The sequence below is a fragment of the Typopeltis vanoorti genome, chromosome 2, assembly GCF_054136105.1.
Source record: "Typopeltis vanoorti isolate ZY-2024b chromosome 2, IOZ_Tvanoo_1.0, whole genome shotgun sequence".
In the NCBI taxonomy this organism is placed as follows: Eukaryota; Metazoa; Arthropoda; class Arachnida; order Uropygi; family Thelyphonidae; genus Typopeltis; species Typopeltis vanoorti.
The window spans coordinates 152,664,731-152,684,317 of record NC_143550.1 but is presented as its reverse complement, the minus strand read 5'-3'; the positions used below and the strand labels follow the sequence as shown (position 1 = coordinate 152,684,317).

The 19,587-nt window shown below is 38.1% G+C and overlaps 1 protein-coding gene across 1 annotated transcript in view; it reads right to left on the bottom strand.

Moving 5' to 3' along the window:
* LOC150109529 (uncharacterized) overlaps positions 1-19,587 on the bottom strand; it is a 614,993-nt gene that overhangs the window by 329,280 nt on the left and 266,126 nt on the right. The gene's annotated exons all lie outside the window — the stretch shown is intronic.

Below are 19,587 nucleotides of genomic sequence, written 5' to 3'. Positions count from 1 at the left end.
CCAACGTTTTCCTAGAATATGCAATCACTAAAACCAGTGCTTTTTTTTCTGTAAAAAAAAAAGGTGCCAGTACTCACCATGAAGATGTTATTATAGCAACTTCCACACTTTTAACATATCTTCCGATATAGCCTCATCGCCTCTAGATCGCTTCTTGCGTTTGATATTAACTGTAGATTGATGACCTTGGAGCAGCCATGAGTCCACATATTTGCTAGGGTGGAAATGAGTGAGAGGAGGTCCTACTATCCTGATGAACATCAGTACAGAAGTTGTCCATCCAAGCAGAGATGACCTAGATGAAATTACTATAAGATTCATCTGAGAGAAACCCCTTTCACATTCACTGGAAGATATTGCAATTGTGCCCAAAGTGTGCTTTAGAGGATGTAGTATATCCGGGACTTTATTTTCTTGAAGATATTCATGGAAACCATGAACTGCTTCTCTTTCATTTAAGCAAAATTTGCATGCTAACTTTTTAATTTCAGCTTCACCAAATGTCAGATGCTTCCCAGGATTTTCTGGTCAATACTTGGAATCTAAAATCTTAACACATTCAGACAAATCAGCATCATCTCCTTCAAGCAGACGCTTTCCAAAAGCTTCTTTCAGACTTTTATAGAAAGCAGATGAACTTATTGCAGGACTATGTCTTTCATTTTTGTGGAGCTCAATCCCTTTGAACTTCATGTTTTTCTGACTTGGAAGAGAAATACTGTAGTATGGACCAGGATTTTCAATTCTTTCTTCAAAAAGTTGAACTGTATTCTTTATCTTCCTGTTTGCTTTGTACAAGTCAATATTTCTCTCTTGTAAGTCTAGACCATAGTTTCCCAAAGTGGGCGGTACCGCCCCACAGTGGGAGCTGAAGCTTCTAGGTGGGCTATAGTGGGATCAGAAGCATTTGGGGGCATTCAGGCGGTCTAGGGGTCGGTGGCTCTTTATACAAGAAATTAATAATATATATTTAAAAATTAATTATTTTCGTGATTTTGCGATTAGATAATCATTTAAAATTTAAATATTGCATTTTAATTCATCTTATGCCCGTCTTACACGATCAATATTTTTATCAATTTTCTATTTCAATTATTTAATCATTTGAAAATTTACCATGTCAGATAGAAATAGATGTCAATTTTCTATGTCAGTGAGAAAATAGAGCATGTATATATGTGTGTATAATAGGTTATGTTTACAGTAGCAAATATATTCGTTATATTTCATTTCAAAATATATATAAAATATATAAAACTACTTTTCTAATTGATTTGTACAAAAATAAACCCAATTTTATATAATTTATATAATGGGGGGCGTTACAAAATTTATGTCTTGCAAAGTGGGCGGTGGCCCGAAAAAGTTTGTGAACCTATGATCTAGACTTAGTTCACTAAATTCTTGGAGAGCATCACACATAAGGCCCAAATCAAGAACAAACTCGCAGGACGTTATTTTTCTTAAAAGACCCTCATAAAGAAAGCAGTCTGTTTTGCTTCTTCTGCTGTCTTCTTTTGCCTCCAGAAAGTGATGGACGAGGGATTCAAAGTCTTGTCACACTGCACAAACAGTGCGAAAGCTAGATGCAACCCAGCGAGTGCTTAAAATTCTGTCAGTTTTAAGAAGTTGAAGTTCTAGGGTCGCTGTGCATTCCTGTAGTTCCCTAGCATTCTTAGGTGAAGCATGATAAGTCACATAAAGTTTATCCATGAAACTCTTAAAGCGATTCACCCCTGTCACATGTGTCACTAACAGACAATTCAAGGCGATGGCTAGCACAATGCCAGAAAATAACACTAGGAAACTTCTCTTGCATTCGCCTCCTTACACCATTACGCACACCAAACAACACAGCTGCACCATCACAAGTTACAGACAATAAATACGCCTTTAAGTAATCTTCAGATAATCCTAAACACTCAAGATGACTAATTAAAGAGTTTAGAATTCCTCTCGCAGTTACATCTGATAATTCAATCAAATCTAGGAAAAGACTCACACAGGAGCCGAAAGTTCAGGAAAACTACACAAACAATAATAATCAATATTGTTGTGTTACTCACAGTTGTCGATTCATCAATAAGTAACGATATTTTGTTCTTGGAGTTCACTATATTGTCTATTAATGTTTTTCTCATTTTATTTGTGATATGGCTCACAATGTTAATACAAGCATTTGCAGAATGAAATAAGCACCTGTAAATTTATTTCGTCTCCAAAGTTGTTAAATGACTGATTTCTCCTCGCAACTTTGTAAGCAGTTCGAAACACTTTTCCTGTTATGTCTTTATTATGAGACAAAGTATTTAGGAAAACTTTCTCTAATATTTAATTTTTGCTTCAGATTTTATTTTTTGGCATGCTTTGTGCGCTGCACTCTCCTTATGATCGTAAATCTTTTTTGTTAATGACATTAACTGTTGTTTGCGAGATTCTCCAAAATGGCTGATTTTTAAGTGTGTCGCAAAACTTCCGACATCACAACACACTTTACAGCCCAACATTTTATTCTTGACATACAGCTACTCATTTCTCTCGCAGAAGTCATTTTTCAAAGTGTCCAACATTCGGGCCAATCATTATCAGAATCTGCTTCCTTTTCACCACATGGATCTTCAGTCTTGGTTTCATGATCCTCTTCACCAAGTGTATTTTCAGTGCTAGTTTTCTGTTTAACAGGAGCATTTACTTTACAAGTAGAATCAACAATTTCTGCTTCTTCAGCCTTCCTTTTTTTTTTACTCATTGGCATAAAGTAACTACTTATTTCACTCATTTTTAACAATGATTGCACTGATTTAACTTAGATTAATTCAAAAGTCACATGCAGAGTGAATATAGAACTGATAAACTGATATTGGAAGCAATCAGAAGTGAACACAACTTCTTGTTTCCGGTTGCATACCAACCTATGAAACAGGAAAGCAAGGTACCAACTTATGAGTAATCAAAACTGAAAATTCAATTTGTGAACACGGTACCATCTACCAGAATATTTATAATACATTTTGCTGTCAATAAATCGCAAATTTTTAAAAACTTAAGAAAAAAGGTGCCGGTACTGAGTACTGTTGCATACTGCCAGAAAAAAAGCACTGACTAAAACTATTAAATTTCCCTTTGCCTATCAAAGTCAAATTTCCTCACCAACATTGGGATGGCTTGAGTTTCTCAAAGTAGGTAATTCACCATCTTCCTCCCTCGTGCAATGTCTCTCATCATCTTATAGTTTAAGATGATTTGTATTTCTTTGTAATGTTGGTAACCATGTTAATCAAGATATGACTCTGGTCTATGATCCTTTCATGTCTCCAGCTAGCATTTGATATCCCATTCTCTCTCTAGATGTATTTTATGTCACTGAATCATTATTATTATTATTATCACCCAAGACCCCACAGAGTCAAAGACTCATCTAGGAAGTCCTTTTATCATACCGCATTTTAAACACACTCAAATTCTCTGAAGACACCACACTCTCAGACAAGGCATTCCAATCATTAACAATTCTACTCACACTCTCTTTATACAATTTCCAGGGATGACCTCTGGTTCTCTCCTGATCTCTCCCACTGTTTTCTGTAGAACCTCTCCATCACTGATCCTATAACAACCCCTTACTAACTTGTAGGTCTCTATCATATTTCCCCTCTTCCTCCTATCCACCAGACTCTGTAAATTCCATCTTCTCAATCTTATCTCATATTTGACATTCCATAGGTCAGAAACTACCTTAGTCAGGTGCCTCTGGATCCCTTCCAACATCTCTTCGTCCTTTTGAAAACCAGGTTACCAAATCTGGGCATAAGAGTCCATGTGTGACCTAATCAAAGCCTTATATAATGGAACAAGAATCTCCCTACTTCTACAAGTCAGTGTCCTCTGCATCATTCCCAGAAGTCTTTGCGTTGTCTTCACAATTTTGGCAATGTGTCCCTTAAATTTCAGATCCTTATCCACTATCACATCAAGATCTATTTCCTCCACCTCTGACAATATATCCCACACCAAGCATAAATTCTGCATCCCATCGTTGTTTCCCAAATTTTAACACCTTACGCTTTGCAACATTGAACTTGCATCCCCATTCCCGTGCCCAATCATTCTACATGTTGTGGTTGATTATTTTATATATAAATGCATATCATCTATTAAGTTCATATTAAATTTGTTTATGTGCGTTGAACTCTGTCAAATATGTTTTATTAATTTTACAGATATTACATTTAAAAGCAAGCAATAACAATACATTAGCATAGCATCAGAGGATTTGATTGTCACTGAGATCGTATATTTGTGCCAAGTTAGTGAGAGTGACCATGTGTTCCTTACTTGCAGGATGAACAGACATGGGGAGCTATCAAAACAGAAGGAAATTATGTGGAATTATTATTATTATTACTATGGGCAACTCCAACGACTCATTGAGGAAGGCCCTAAACATCATGTCAAGAACTATACATTTGTGCAGTATCTATCATACTTTGCTTTCAACTCATTCAAAGTCATGGCACCTACAACAGACTATGGTAACATATTCCACTCATTTACTACTCCTCAACAAAAAACCTAGTCCTAAAACCCTTGCTAACTACACTCTATTCAGTTTCCATAGATGGCCTCTAGTTCTCCCACCACCAGAACTGTTCTGAAAAATTTCCTCTAAATTACTCTTGTAAAAACCCTTCAATAATTTGTATGTCATAATCATATCACTCCTTTTCTGCCTATCAACCAGTTTCTGTAACTCACAAATCTTCAACCTGTTCTAGTCAACCTTAACTCTCATTGCCAAATTTCAACCTCTCCTCCTCATCACCGAGAAACCATGGTGCCCAGATCTGTGCGTAGTAATCAAGCTATTGATGTGCAGTCTTTGCAACATGTACGATGTGACCTCGGAACTTCAGTCCACTGTCCACAATCACTCAAAGATCCTGAATCTCATATAAAGAAGCTATTGGCTTTACGTCATTTGCCTTAGTATCCCATAATGTAAAGCACATATCCTTACTAAAGCAAATGATGTGAAGTCATTAGCTTCTATATATGAGTTTCCCCAGTCCTGATAATACTTTAGACAAACTTTGTTTCCTTCCACTTGGATAAAGGATTAAACCAAGTATATAATTTCTTGGTATCTTTAATTTATAGTATAAACAAGTGGAAAAACGTCTAACAACTATCTCTAATCCATAGTATTTTAATAAAAAGTGTGACATCTTTTGGCCACTTGTATATGAAAATATGACTTCTGCATTACTTCAACTTTAGTATCACCTGATTACGGCATTATTATCGGAATTTCCCGCGTGAACTTCAAGAGTGAGAAGTATGATTATGAATTAGCTGCTCGCGATTTTTGATTAGCATGATATTGTTGGGACTTCCGAATGATATATTTAGAGGTAAGCTTTCTTCCTTTTGACTATTTTTGTGATTACACATTGCTTAGTTGGTAGACTCTTGCATGAGTCTAAGGGATTTGTCAATAGACCATCCTAGGTCGTCAGGAATAAGACATTGGAATATTCCTTCATTGTACACAAGGATGGAGAATGTAAAATATATCAAGGACGCCATTCAACAGTTAAACAAAGATATGTCACTTGACATTCTCAAATTCATTCTAAAGAAATTTGAAACGGATTATCCTGGTTGCTTGAATCTCTTCACTGAAGTAAATGACACCGAATACGATGATTTGGACATCGAAGAGGACATTACAGCTGTTCCACCTACAAAGATTCCTCAACAGTTCGATTGTTCACAGGAGGAACAATCTAATAAAAGACGCAGAACATTGGAAGATGATGTAACAACTCACGAAAATCAGGTAGAAAAGAAAAGGTCCCTCCAGTTATTCTTCGAGATAAATATAAATGGACCTCAGTCTCAAGATCCCTAGGGGAACAAAATATCAATTTCTCCTGGGCAAGAAATACTAAAGAGGATGTAAAGATTCATCCTACCACTGCCACAGATTATCGCATGATGACGAAAATCCTGAAACAACTCTAAATTGCCCTTCCACACCTCTGCGCTAGAAAGCGAGAACTTAAAAGTGGTTCTAAGAGGAGTGGCTGAGGGCATCACAGCTGATGAGATCACCGTTGACCTCATCAGTCAAGGATTGACCCCAATCAAAGTCAGTAGGATGCTGAGGTCAGATAAAACACCAATGCCACTGGTGTTGATAGAAATCTCCAATACACAAAAAAGAATCTATGAAGTTACTGACATTTGTAAGCTTAAAATTACAACCGAACCTCTAAGGAAGAAGGCATCGGCAGGGCAGTGCCAAAGATGCCAGAGGTTTGGGCACACTCAAAAACTGTGCAGAACTGCCTACAGATGCCTAAAATGCAGTGAGGGTCAACAAACTAACTCCTGCACCAAGCCCAGATCCACACCTGCTTGCTGCATCAATTGTAGAGGACCACATCCCGCTAATCACAAGCGATGCCTTTTCATCCAAAAAACCGTGGATCAACAAGAACGAACCACGCTCCTCCAAGCAATGACACAATAAACAACCAAACAGGTCTCCCTCCAGATCATAATACCTCACATTCAGCAGCAGAGGAAGGCACTCCACCTTCAGTCATGTCCAAATCATATGCGGAGACGGTAAGAACTCAGACTCCTTCATCACAAGAGCAAACAAGCTCCAAACTCACATCAGCTCTAACCTCTTTGCTTGCAACAATGCTGCATGAATTTAGCAAAGCAAGCACCTCATTATCTTCCAGAAAGAGATTTTATCAAGAAACCCAATCCATATTAACAGCTCTAATTCAAACCGAATTCCCTCGTGATAATAGCATGGAATGCAAATGGCCTAACAATAAAATTCTTGAGCTGCAAGAATTCGCAAAAAGATACAATCCAGACATAATCTTGATCAGTGAATCCCACCTCAGACCATCAAACAACCCAAAACTAAGAGATTATATTTTATATAGGACAGACAGACTTAACTCTAGTGGAGGCGGTACAGCTAATTTTATTAAAAATTATTTGAGCCACAACTCGTTGACAAGCCCCCAAACTCTAAACCTTGAGGTGACAGGTGTGGAGGTGCATACTAATAACGCAGGCAAACTCAAAATCTATGCAGCGTACAATCCTCCCAGCATTCCACTATTGACAGCAGACTTAGACTCCATCCTCGGCTCCACGGATTCCATAATTATAGCAGGAGACCTAAACTCCAAACATACGGCTTGGTTCAGTTCGTCAATCAACCCCAAAGGCCGTACCTTATTCAACTACACGTCACTCAACTCATCAATAGTAGCTGTACCCACTGAGCCCACCCACTACAACCCATCAGGAAGTTCTGATGTATTAGACATAGTTATCCTCAGAAACATCAAATTATCAGTACCAGCTGGAGACATTAGAAGAGCTTAACTCAGATCATAATCCCATCCTGCTCAGGCTAGGACTTCAAGATCAGCTCTCTCCCCATCATTCTTTCATACCATGGGACAAACTCTCTAAGGTTCTCCCAGTCCACATCGGTCCACCCCCTGTCATTCTAAAAAAAGAAGAAATAGACCAAGCTGTAAGCCATTTAACTAGGCAAATCAACACAGCAATAACATCAGTCACTCAAACCAATGTCTTCCACGCATCCAACTGGTTCCCAGAAGAGATAATGGACCTGATTAGGGCCAAAAATAAAGCCAGAAAGCGATATCACAACACTAGTGTCCCACAGAACAAAACAACCTTAAACAACCTTAAACAACCTGAACAGACAGGTTTGAGAAGCCCTGCAGGTACACAGGGAATACAAACTCATGGAAATCAACCCAGAAGATAACTCCATGTGGAAATTTGTAAAATCTCTTTGTACCAAAAGACAACCCCTTCCTCCTTTGAAGACCAATCTTAGAATTGCACACTCAGATGAAGAAAAAGTAGAAGCCCTAATTAACAATCTGGAAAAACAATGCAGCCCATCTTATGTAAACTTAAATATCAATCTCATTTACAAAGTTCATCGTAAAGTTAGAAATGCATTAAGACAGCCTAAGGATGATTCAGAAACCATCACCCCCACATCTCCAACAGAAATAATAAATATTATTTCCCATCTGAAGAACAAAAAGGCTCCCAACCCTGACGGCATTACCAATAGAATAATAAAGCTACTCCCATGGAAAGCCATAATTCATCTAGTTAATATTACCAATTCCATTTTAAGATTCCATTACTTTCCCACAGATTGGAAAATCGCTGACATTATACCTCTGAAAAAGCCTGGTAATAACCCACAACTTCCCCAAAGCTACAGGTCTATCAGTCTTCTTTCCTGTCTTGGCAAAGTAACAGAACAGGTCATCCTATCAAGACTACAATCAGCAGTGGACAAAAAGTAAAATAATCCCAAATGAGCAATTTGGGTTTCGCAAAGCTCACAACACAGTACAACAAATTTACCAACTAACACAACATATCACCTATGGTTTTAACTGGCACCTTCACACTGCTGCTGTATTTTTAGATGTTGCCAAGGCCTTTGATAAGGGCTGGCATCAAGGCCTTATCTTCAAACTAATTGAAAACAATATCCCAATTAAACTAGTGAAACTCATATACCAGTGAAAGATACATGCAAGTAAAACTCAATGGAATTGTGTCATCAAGGTGCAAAATTCTGGCGGGAGTACCTCAGGGTTCACTTCTGGCCCCAATACTTTTCACAACTTACATAGCAGATATTCCTCTCAATTCAAGAACAACTACTATGGACCTTTATGCCGACGACACCGCTATTCTATCAAGATCGCTCAGCCCTTGCCTAGGAATCACCAGACTCCAAGGAAGTATCAATGAACTATCAAACTGGTTCACCAACTGGAGGATGCAAATGAACCCCCTCAAAAGCTCAGCCATGCTGTTTTCAAGAAAGGTCTGCAATAAAGAAGACATCCTGCTCTCTGGTCATAAGATCCGATGGCAATCAGAGACCAAATATCTTGGGGTATTAATGGATAAGAAAGTCCTTTTTAACAAGCACATCAATCTCATTGCTCCAAATCTTCCAAAGTAATAGCACAGCTCTACCCATTGATGAACCGCAAGAGCAAATTGAACCTACATAATAAATTGCTTCTTTACCGGATGGTAATACGTCCAGTCATTACCTACGCCTCACCAGCACGGAGTCACACTTCAAGATCAAACATTTCGAAATTGCAGAGACTCCAAAACAAATGCCTTAGGATGATCCTGGATGCACCGTGGTTCATCAGAAATTCACAGATTCACCCAGAAACCAGCATTCCATACATCTCCTCCTTGCTTCGTGATCTTGCAGAAAAATTCTTCATGAAGTCAAGTTCGCATTCAAACCCACTGATCATACAAGCTGTCAATTACAATGAGACTGATTACTACAAACACAATAGACCGAAGGCTATTCTTCTCTCAATTGATCATAGCTAACACAACTGCCCCCAGAGGGCGAGCTTAATTGCTCACAAATCTCCCATTCCCAAACATCTCTCATTACAGATAAAGAGGAATATTATTATTATTATTATTATTATTATTATTATAATTTCGGGCGACTCCAGGGAGTCCACAGACTCATCGAGGGAGGCCCTAAACATCATATCCACACAACTATACGTTATTCTCACAGTATCTATCATACCTTGCCTTGAACTCGCTCACTGTCATAGCACCCACAACAGACTCTGGCAGCTTATTCTACTCATTTACCACTCTAAAGGTAAAGAACCCAGCTCTAACACCCCTGCTAACCACACTCTTGCCCAGCTTCCATATGTGTCCCCTAATTCTCCCACCACCAGTCCTGATCTCAAAAATATCCTCTGAATTAATCCTATAGAATCCCTTTAGCAATTTGAATGTCCCAATCATATCTCCCCCTTTTCTGCCTATCAACTAGTTTCTGCAATCCACAAATCTTCAACCTGTTCTCATATGGTTCATTCCATAGACCTGCTATCATCTTAGTCACTCGCCTCTGGATCCTCTAAACCCCCCTCCCCATCAAGAAGGAACCGAGGTGACCAAATCTAGGTACAATAAATTGCTTGTCTCTGCTCGTCAAGGTATTTTTCAACAACCAAGTGAGTTGATGAGCTGATTTAGCTACTTTTGCAATGTGCCCCCTAAACTTCATCTCCCTATCCACCAGCACTCCTAAGTCCCTGGCCTCATCAATCTCCTGGAGTACAGTTTCACCAATGTGGCATACTGCTGCTAATCTTTTCACCCCCAAAATGCATAACCTTACATTTTGTCACATTAAATTGACATCCATTCTCCTTAGCCCAGAACTCCAATCTATCCAAGTCATCCTGTAAGATTTTGACATCTGCATTCACTATTGCCCTACCAATTTTGCATCATCAGCGAACAAATAAACTGTTCCACTTAGATCCTTCCCTATATCGTTAATGAACAGATTAAACAGCAGTGGTCCAAGAAGAGAACCATGTGGCACACCACTAGTCACAGGCCGTCTTTTGGACTCTACTCCTGAATAAACTACTCTTTGATATCTCTCCATCAACCCCCACCTATCCATCTCACCAACCCTATATCCATTCCCATATGTTGTAGTTTACGGATTAGAATTCCATGTGGTATCCTGTCAAATGCCTTTGCCAGGTCCAGCAGTATCACTGTAAACCCATTACCCTTATCCAGTTCAGCCGTCACCTTGTTATAAAACTTGAGCAAGTTACTGAGGCATGATCTACCCCTTCACAAAACCATGCTGTCCCCTGTACGGTATCTCATTTTCATCAATCCATTCCTGTATTTTTCCCTTGACTACTTTCTCCAAGACCTTGACAACGACTCCTGATACAGGGGTACACCTTTCTCATGCTGTGTACCCCTGTCCATCCTGAGCCTCCCCGTTTCCCTGCTCCTCTTGCACACCGATTCTCTCATTTTCTATACTCATACCACTCCCATATCCTCACACATTTCAGCCAGCATATCATTCATAATCCTTGCTCTCTGCCTCATTTCACCACAGTCATACCTAGACAACACACTGACTACCCTTCTGTCACACTATTCTCTTTTATCCTTCCATGCAGCCACCTGATATCCATTCTGACACATTCTTTGTCCTCTCTCAAATGGAGGGTGGTTGAAGGAGATATACCAGAGAGTGGTTTATGCAGGAGTGGAGTCTAAAAGACGGCTTGTGACTAGTGGTGTGCCGCAGGGCTCTGTTCTTGGACCACTGCTTTTCAATTTGTTCATCAATGATATAGGAAAGGATTTGAGAGGAAGTGTTCACTTGTTTGCTGATGATGCAAAGTTGGGTAGAGCAATTGTGAGTGCGCAGGATGTCATAATGTTACATGATGATTTGGATAGTTTGGAGGACTGGGCTAGGAAAAATGGATGTCAATTTAATGTGGCAAAGTGTAAGGTTATGCACTTTGGGGTGAAAAGAATAGCAGCAGTATATCACATTGGTGGAACCATACTCCAGGAGATTGATGAGGCCAGGGATTTGAGAGTGTTGGTGGATAGGGAATTGAAGTTTAGGGGGCACATTGCAAAAATGACTAAATCAGCTCATCAAATCACTTGGCTTCTGAAAAATACTTTTAACATGCAGAGACAAACAAGTTGTTGTTCCTCTGTATCGAGCCTTGATAAGACCCCACATGCCCAGTTATGGGCACCAGGGTTTCTTCGTGATGGGGAGGAAGTGGAGAGGATCCAGAGACGAGTGACCAAGATGATAGAAGGTCTGTGGAATGAACCTTATGAGAATAGGTTGAAGATTTGTGGGTTGCAGAGATTGTACGATAGGCGAAGGAGGGGTGATATGATTGAAGGATTTCTATAAGATTGATCCAGAAGATATTTTTGAAAATATGACTGGTGGTGAGAGGACTAGGGGCCATGCATGGAAGCTGGGCAAAAGCGTGGTTGATAAGGGAGTTAGAGCTAGGTTTTTTACTTGGAGAGTGGTGAATGAGTGGAATAAGCTTCCAGAGTTTGTTGTGGGTGCTACGACCGTGAATGAGTTCAAGGCAAGGTATGATAGATACTGTGTCAATGTCGAATAGTTGTTCTTGACATGATGTTAGGGCCTCCCTCGATGAGTCTGTCGACTCCTTGTAGTTGCCCGGAACAATAATAACAATAATAATAATAAATCATTTGTACCAATTAATACTATTAACTCTTTTGCTCGCTCCTTCCTCATATCCAATACCTTAATCGCTCTACTCATTTTCCACCTGGAAAACATACCTTGTGCATTCTATTCTATCTAGCACACCTTTAATAATGGAGTAGCCATACAACGCCACTCGCTCATCTTTCGTTAACTCTTTCATGCCATCATGATTTATTTCAGGTTAGGGGATATCAGGAATCGTTTGAATATCAGGTTATGGGATCGGATTGGTGACCGACTCTCTGATAGATATCAGAATTGTATATGGTGGGAGCAGTATCAGGGGGTAGGAAGTTAGCAATTATAGTTCCACAGGGTTCAGCCCTGGGCCATTGCTGCTCAATCTTTATGCCAATGATATTGTCAGAACAACAGTGAGATGTTTGCAGATTATGTGAAACTTGAGAAGGTTATTAGTAATAGCACTGATGTTTTTGCTCTTCAAGAGGATTTGAATAAGTTTGGAGGATGGGTAAAGCATGGAGAAGTCATTTTAATGTAACTAAATATAAGGTTTTAAATTTTGGGATCCACAGATGGGATGTTTCATACTCACTTGGTGGAGTTAAACTGGAAGAAGTGGAGGAAGCAAGGGATCTTGGGGTGATTATGGATAGAGATTTCAAGTTCTGGGGACATATTGCAAAGGTTCTGAAGAAATCTCAGAGAATTGTGGCAATTTTGAGGAGAACATTGACTGTAAGAGATAAAAGTGTGGTGGTCCCATTCTATAAAGTTTTGATCAGATCACATCTGGATTTCTGTGCTCAGACTTAATCACCATTTGAAGGGGATGAAGTAATCTTAGAGAGGATACAGAGACAGATAACAAAAATAATGTCAGGACTGTACAACGTTGATTATGAGGATAGACTGAGGGCATGCGGACTGCAGAGTTTGGTAGACAGAAGGCAAAGGGGGGGGGGGCATGATCAAGACATTTAAGCTGTTGAAGGGTTATTATTGTATTAACACTAAGATTTTTCATTTTTCCAAAATCTTCACCATGACTCTTGAGAGACTGATTCATCGATAGTTGGATACATCAGACTTTGCACCACCCTTGTGGAATGGAATTACCATACATTCTTTCCATTCCTGAAAAATCTTCCATGTTCTCAGACTCAAATTATATAGCCTGGTCAAAAGAATAGAAATTACAGCTTAACACGCTATTGCTGAATTGTTATGCAGTTTGTGCAACAGCTCTAATACTTCCTCTTCATACGCCTGAGTTTCTTCATTCAGTGAAGAGGTGGCAGTGAACTCATTGTTGCATACACCAGGTTGATAGGTTTTAGCAAAATGGGTACTCATTAGCTGAATGACCTTTTCTACATCTGTCACCCTCACATCATCTGCATTCAGTAGAGTTATTCTTTCATATTCATTCTTTCTTTTACTTGCAGCATATCAATAGAATTTTTGTGGGTTGTCTATAGCTTGTAGAGCCAGTTTCTTTTCATACTCAGATTTAGCTTTCTGTACAACAATTGAGACTATTCTCTCGGGAAACATTTTGAAATTGCACCATTTAAAGATTCTTTTAATTGCTTCCCATGCACTGTCAATACTCTTCCCATCCAGCAATCGATACCATTCTGCTGAACTGAGTATACTCCTCAGTTGGGCATACTTTCCTGCTTTGTAGTTCAGCATCTAACCTTTTCTGAATGGAACATTTGTAAATTTAATAACTTTCCAAATGAGTACCACATGATCACGGTCACCAACCAGAGGCAGAATAATTATGTCTATAATAATGTGTCTATATATAGGGACTGATGTGAGTAAAAGTTGTGCAGCCATTTGCTGTAAGCTTGCTGCCAGAATTTCTCATATTCATATAACCAAGAAAGAGAGAGAAACACATTATTTATATATTATGTGTTGTCCATATGAAAAATTTCTTAATACCTCTTGTGAATATGTATTTAATCTGGTAATGTTTAATCCTGTCCCTTTCATGTGTAATGATTTTTCTTATTTTCTGTATTTATATGCAGAACTTTGCTTACTGGTCTATGACATGAATTTGATGCATTTTTGGAATGTGTACTTTTTTCTCTATGCTCGAGAAAGAGAGAGAGATAAAGAATGCTTTCATTTTTGTCTTTTTTTTTTATTTCGATTGTACGTCATCCAGTAATTTGTAGTATCTAATATGTTCAATGGAAATGGAATAAACATTCTCAAGCTTGATAATTGATGCTACAAATATTGTTTGCAGAACTTGCACAATTATTATTGCTTAGTTGTAGAAAGTTTTCTTATTAATAGTAAAATATAATAATAAATATTAATAGTAAATTATAATAGAGAAGAAATTATATGCTTGTTTAATCCTTTGCCCGAGCATAAACAGTTTGCATATGATGTATCTTAATGTGCATTACTTAATACTTGTATACAGAGGATATTCACATCATTTGCCTCAGTTATCTTATAATGCAAAATACACTGCCTTTCGGATGTGTATATTCCTATGCATATTTGAAAGGGTCACTACCGAGACTAGTTTTGACCTTTATTGAGGTCTTGTCACTGTGAGCTAGCCTAGTTGGCAGAGTGGTTAGTGTATCCGCTCTCCAGCCAAAAGGCTGCAGTTCGAATCCCACCATGGGCATGGATGTTTGCCAAATTACTAGTGGTGGTGGGAAGCAGATGGCGTTGGTGTAGATGATGCAGTTTGCTGTAGTTGGTGAATGGAGTGGTGGAGATGGAGAGTTGCAGAGTAGGTGCCATCCCTCGATGAGTTCTTGGACTCCTTGGAGGTATCGCGTAATAATAATAATAATATTCTATTATTATAGAATATTATTATTATATTATAATAATATAATATTATCATCATCATCATCATCATCAAATTCCTGCCATGTACCCTCAAGGGGTGTACAGGATATGATAGTACTACATGAAAAAATTACATCATTATTAATTTCCTATCTACAATTTTCCTCCAAATCAGTCTGTTACTTGTCAAGACTCCAACATTATCAGATCTTATATTTCTATTGTCTAAAGCACTTTGTACAGTATCAATCCACCTATATCTTGGTCTTCCTCTAGGTCGTTTTTGCTGCCAACCTGGCAGAGAACACTTGTTTTGCTAATCTTTCCTCGCCCATTCTGTTTAAGTGACCATACCACCTGAGATTAGCTCTGCTAACACATTCCTGGATGCTGACAATGTCAAGTTCTTTCCTAATATCCTCATTTTTAATATGATATTGCCATTGATGCCATCTGTTCACGCCTATAATCTTTCTCAGGACTCTCATATCTGTGGTCTCTAGTCTTTGGTCAAGTGTTTTACTTCTGACCCAGCTCTCAGATCCATAAGTTAAAACTGGCTTGAACACTGTCTTGTACACAGCTAATTTAGTGTTCCAACTAATTTCTCTCTTATTCCATATGAATTTATTCAATTGACTTCCCACCATACCAGCTTTGCTTATTCTGTTGTCTATTTCTATATTTAATTTACCATCTTCAGTAAAAATCATGCCTAAATAGCTGAAATGTTTTGCTTGTTCCACAGGTTCTCCATTCACAACACAGTTGACATTTTCAATGATTCTGCCTATTTTCATTGTCTTTGTCTTTTCATTGCTGACCTTCATACCATATCTATTACAACAGCTATTCAATTTAGTCAGAGAATCTTGCAGACTTTTAGCAGATTTATTTAGAAGTATAACATCATCTGCATAAAGCAAAGAGCTGACATTAACATCTCCAATTTTGATATCATGTTTAATACCACTTTCCTTCATAATGTGATCCATATAGATAATGAATAACAGAGGGGATAATGTACATCCTTGTCTCACACCAGATTTAACATTAAACCATCTTCCTGTACTTCCTTCAATTCTAACTGCTGACTTACAACTCAAATAAAGACTAAGTATTGCTTGATATAATGCCCCATTGACACCATATAACTGCAGCGTATTGAATAGCCTCTCTCTTGGCACCTTGTCATATGCCTTTTCCAGATCGACAAAACTTAAATACAGATCTTTGTTATATTCCCATGCTTTCTCGACTATTTGTCGTAAAGCGAAGATCTGATCCTGACAGCCTCTATTTCGCCTGAATCCAGCTTGTTCTTCACCAAGCTTTTCTTCCACAATTCTTCTCAACCGTTTCTCAAGTATACTTGCATAGATCTTGCCAGGAACACTCAGTAGGGAAATACCTCTGTAATTCTCACATGCAGTTTTATTTCCCTTTTTATATATGGGTACTATGAGAGCTCTACTCCAGTCATCGGGAATTCGTCCCTCTGTCCAGGCTTTCTGAACTATGCAGTGCAGCCACTGTAAGACTCTTATACCACCATACTTCAGCATTTCTGGTCGAATATCATCTACTCCTGCTGCCTTTCCACATTTCAAGCCTTTGATGGCTTTTTCTACTTCTAGTATGGATATGTATTTCTGACTGCATGCCTGGTCAGTGTTTTTTACCACTGTGCTGTCATCACTGCTTGTTTCATTTAGCAGTTTTTCAAAGTAATTACTCCATACTTCAAGGATATCTTTTTCTCCCGTTTTCATGTCACAATATTATAATATTATAATATTATTATAATATTATAATAGTATAGCCTGCTGCTTATAATATTCATAACAGACATCAACCTTATGCACATGGTATTCCTTCCATATCATCCTTTTCTTATGAATCTCTCGCATAATAAGATTACACATCCAATTGTGTCGTACTATTTATTCTTCGAAGTCTCGAGAAGCATTCTGAAATTGCACCATTTAAGTATTCTTTTAATTGCTTCCCATGCACTGTCAATACTCTTCCCATCCAGCAATCGATACCATTCTGCTGAACTCAGTATATTCCTCAGTTGGGCATACTTTCCTGCTTTGTAGTTCAGCATCTAACCCTTTCTGAATGAAACATTTGTAAATTTAGTAACTTTCCAAGTAAGTACCACATGATCACGGTCACCAACCAGAGGCAGAATAGTTATGTCTTTAACTGAAACACCCTCTGACACTATAATCAGATCTAACACTCTTTGAATTTTAGTTCCTCCTGTCACATGCTGCTTGAGGAAGTTGTCCCTCAAGCTCAAAAAATTCAGTTTCATTCTTCCCATGAGATTTTACTGCCACCAACTGATCCACCAGGTCTTTAACAACACCCACTATGTAATTAATCTTGTTAAATTTCACCTCATACCAAATGGCTTCAAATTCACTGCCACATGAAATATTATTACTAGTACTACAATCATAGGTCTCAACAGTAACTGGATGCAAGTATTATGCTCCCTCTTCTCCTGTCTATCCTTCCTAAAAACAGTGTACCCTTTACACTCAATACCAGTTAGTATGTCTGATTCTGATAGCCAGGTGTCACTAATGCCTACAATCTGAGGTCCCAACATATTGACCAACGCATCAAACTCGACCGCTTTGTTTCCGATACTCTTAGTATTCATGTAGACATAATAATCTACTTGCACATTCTTTTGTATACTCTTGTCTGCAGTCTGCATGACACAGTTGGACAACTTGCAGATCTCTGTTATTATCCAATGCCTTATACATGTAGAGATCTTTGCATAAATTTGATGGGTCCAAGCCAGTCGAACATAAAGTCGAAATCGTTCTCTCCTCATAATCATTTCCATGATAATGACCATTCCTATCATTAGCAAAATTATATAACATTGTCACTCTTAGACTCATATTCCCACCATTCCTCCCATTATAATTTAGTTTTCCTGACTTTCAGCATACTACTGATTATGCATACTTTTAGGTCTCATGCCAGTTATTAGTTTTTCAAGACGTCATACCAAACATTTTCAGGTGTAGGCTGTTCCTCTTATACAAATCTAAGAAACTCACTCCACACATCCAAAAACTCTCCTTCTACACAGCCTATGCATGGAATCGTTTGCCATTATAGCCTTCTTGTTAATTTATTTTTATCATATCGAGGTAATATACTTACTATTCTGACTTCCTCACTCTTCACTCTCGTGTCTTCCAGCAACCCTTTCATGTTCCTCTCTCATACTGAACTTATCACTAGTAAGTACATACTACAATTACAATATCATTTATTTTTCTTTTCTGTTTTTCAATTGCATGTGGATGTTTTTAATTTTTGGTGCTGGAAAAGTAGAATTTATAACCTGCTCATCAACAGCATGTTTTACAATAGAGTCACCATACCAAATAACATCCTTGTTTTTACAAATAAGGTTACTTACCTGATTTACGTTACTTACTGACTTACCTGATTCTGCTGCTTAATTTTCTTTTCCTTCCTATGTTCATTTAATTTAAACACCACTCGACTTCCTGTAATTCTCACGTCATGTCTCTGATAACCTGCTTTAGCTTTGCAATTTTGGAGGTTAATTCATTTTCAATAACCTCCTCAATATCTCCAATAATCTCCTTTGCTAGGCAAGCCTTCTTGTTCTCAACTTCCCTGCTCTTTGTAGTGTTACCTTTCTTGTGCATTTTCGGCAAGATTTTAATCTAGATGTGGACGTGTCAAGGACTCATAAAGTTGAATAATAATTTTCTTATCTATAATAAATTTAGTTTAATCCTTTATCCAAGTGTGAGCAAACAAAGTTTGCGCCTGAAAGTATCTTCAGGACTGGGGTAAGGTGGTACAACACCAGAGCAACTCGTTGCAAAGGTGGAGCAAGATACCAACACTCCTGTCTCAGTATCTCCTATAATGCAAAACACATCTCCTTGAGGATATGTCTAATGTTATGCATTAAGGGAAGGGCCACTATCCAGACTAGTTTCGACCTTTATTGAGGTCTCTTCAGTGGGAGCCAGGCCCAAACTGAGATACCAGGCAGAAGCATTCACAGGTAATTTTTCTTATCTGTTCTTGCTAGTGTATTCAATAGCAAGCACAGATAGCCAAGTAATCTTATGAGTTACCTTAGCAACCTTAACAATATGTTCTCTAAACTTTAACTGTCTGTCTATATTTATTACTGCAACATCTTAATAAAAATATGTTATAAAACACTAAAATATGAAAATATACATGAATATACTATAAAAGACTCATTTTCTAATTGAAAAACACAATAAAACAAAACTCATCGATTTTACACAAGCTCTAAATTCACTGACCAATCACAATGTAGCCTAGTACTCAATCTGTCAAAGAATAAACTAAGCATACTACTGAATATGCATATTTCTCTCTCTCTCTCTCTCTTTGTCCATTGCATTCATCATTTTCTGTACTACGTTACTAAACTGAAAAAAAAAAAATATGCCTTCCTAAATTTAAGCAAGCTAAATGTTTCTAACATATCCCCTGTGGAACGTTTCCTATCCTCCAGAGAGAATATTCCACAAAACATT